Here is a 2,667-nt window from a genome sequence, read left to right as displayed (position 1 = left end):
ATGAGCATATTCCAGACTATAAAAAAATAACAAAGTCGAACCACGTGGGCTTTGCATAGGTCAGAGCTGGAGAGGGGCTGCCAGAGACAACAGCACAGGACGACTTCAGAGCACGAAATGTGCAAACACAGCCAAAGTGCAGCTTATGTTCCTCCAAACAAAGCAGGGACCAAACCTGAGACACAACAGAAACAAGTGTGGGACATCTGGGCGTGGGATTTCTGTGTGTGTGTGCCCCAGCCCGGAGCCACAGCTGCCTCTGCCTGCCAGCTGTGTGCAGATGTTGGTGAGACTGTGGGAACGTGGAGTGGCCTTTTCCATCCTGGGTGATGGGAAGCTTGTGGAAAGAGCTCACCTAAGTCAGTACTGGAGTTTTAAATTGATGTTTTCGGGCAGGTTGGTGCTCTCAGGTGTTCAGTCTCATCTGTACCCTCGACCTTCTGAGGAAGATTGATCCCTGAAGTCACCATTATGGACACAGCAACTCCTCAATAGTGGAGCCCAGAATTCCCTGAGGAGTTCCTGCCCTGTTTCACGCTCCTGTCGTGCTTTGCATTTTCAAAGCAGAGCTTTAGTTGTCCCCCCATCCTCCTTTCTCACATCCCCCGTGAGAAGCCGGACTGGGGAGTTCAAGAGATCAGAGAACTCACACCAGCAATGTCCTGCCTCACGTGGGAGCCAGCTCTGAATGACCCCACACATCCCAAACTGCACCAGAAACATGGAAAATAGAGGGGTGAGAAAGCAATTTGAGCTTGGAGAATCTCTGAGCTTATGGAAATAACCGTGAATGATGCAGCACCAAAAAGGGGGTGAGTGGAGCTGGGTGTGCGGGAGGTGAAAAACTTCTCACTCCCTCAGCAGGTGAAGATTTGAGGGTTAATTTCCTAAAAATGCAGCTTTTTCATTTCAAAGCCTGCCTAAAAAGTGCTGGACGATCTGGACCCAGAGGAATTGTTGACCTGTAGACACCAGGAGGGGATGTGTTTTCACACACTGATGTCTCTTTGAAGTTGAAGCCCAAGGAGCAGCGGGGAAACTTCCGAGCCCGTTTGCAGGGCCAGGGAACTTGGCAGAGCTCCCACATCTGGGAATTGCAATGTCCCATCCCCGGTGCCTCCAGGGTTTCTGTTCCCCTTCCTGCACATAAACATGGACACGCTTCAGCTTGAACCACAATGTTTTCAGAACAAACAGAAAAACAAAGTGCTGCTCATGGTGACCATTGTCTGCAACCTCAAAATAACTTTCCCAGCTCTTCCCTCCGTGCCCCAGGGCTGCGTTTTTCCCTGATCCCAGGTTCAAGAGTAGGTGGATGTTCCCAGCAAAGGATCCATCCTGCAATTCCATGGCACGTGCTGGATGTTTGGGATAATTCAGTGGGTGTTGAACTGTACCTTAGTGGAAATCCTCTCTGGATTGGGGTGGTGAAACCCCCCCTGCTTCCAGGAAATGAGGGGTTTTGTGGGAATTCAGTGAAAAATATAATGATTTTATTCCTTCTGCTCTGCAAGAAACAATCATGGCAGCGATTTTGATACACAGTAGGATGAACTTGCAGCTAAAAGATGTATTTCAACCCTTACTTACTAGGTGTTCAAAGCAGGTGTTTTCCCAGGAACTTTTCCTTGGGCTCAGCATTTCTGTGTGAAATACCACAAAAATCATCATTATTCCTTCTCCACCACTGAGGGAAAAAGCAGCTGCCTGGCATTGCCTGACAGTGCCTGTACTTCTTTTGGCTCTCCAACAACTCAGGATTTGGAGAGTGGCCTGGATAAACCCCATTCCCCGAGGTCTGCAGCTGGAAATGAAAACACTTGCACAGGGCCCCAATCCCTGGGGAACTCTGCCCATGGTTTAATTTTATTTTATTTCTGCACAGGGCCTCCCCCAGGCCTGGCTCACGTTTCAGGTGATGAAATTACAGAATCCCAAGACCACTGAGGTTGGAAAAGAGCTTCAGGATCATGGAATCCAATTTTTGACTGATGCCCACTTTGTCCCCAGCCCAGAGCACTGAGTGCCACATCCAGGAATTCCTGGGACACCTCCAGGGATGGGGACCCCAAACCTCCCTGGGCAGCCCTGCCAATGTTTAACCACCCTTTCTGTGAAGAAATTCCTCCTAATCACAGAATCATGGAATATTTAGGGTTGTAAGGGAGCAGGTGGTACAGGAACATGCCCAGGTATGCTTGGAATGGCTCCGGAGATGGAGACTCCACAAACTCCCTGGGCAGCTGTGCCAGTGTCACTCTCACGCTGAGGTGGAACTTGTGGTTTAGTTTATGGCCATTGCTGTTTTCCTGCCCGTGGGCACCACTGAACAGAGCCTGACCTTCCCCTCCAGACACGTCCTCGCCTCCCCTCCCCTGAGGGGGGGCCATTTTGTGTGAGGGGAGGGGGCCATTTTGTGGGCTCCACGTTCTCCTCAGGGCGGGCATCAACCCCACCGTGTCCAAGCCGTGCCAGGGCTGTGCCGGCCGGTGTGCGGGGCTGCACCAACCCCTCTCCCCGGCCCTGCGGAGCTCCTGACGCCGGCCCGGAGCGGCCGCAGCCCGCGGAGCTCCCTCAGCGCTCCCTGAGCGCCATCAGCCCTCCGGGCCGGCAGGGGGCGCTGCCGCGCGGCTCAGGGAGCGGCCCCGTCCCGGGGCTTTCCGGGGT

The sequence above is a fragment of the Molothrus aeneus genome, chromosome 11 (assembly GCF_037042795.1).
Source record: "Molothrus aeneus isolate 106 chromosome 11, BPBGC_Maene_1.0, whole genome shotgun sequence".
NCBI lineage: Eukaryota > Metazoa > Chordata > Aves > Passeriformes > Icteridae > Molothrus > Molothrus aeneus.
The sequence above is the reverse complement of the archived record's forward strand: the minus strand, read 5'-3'. Positions refer to the sequence as shown.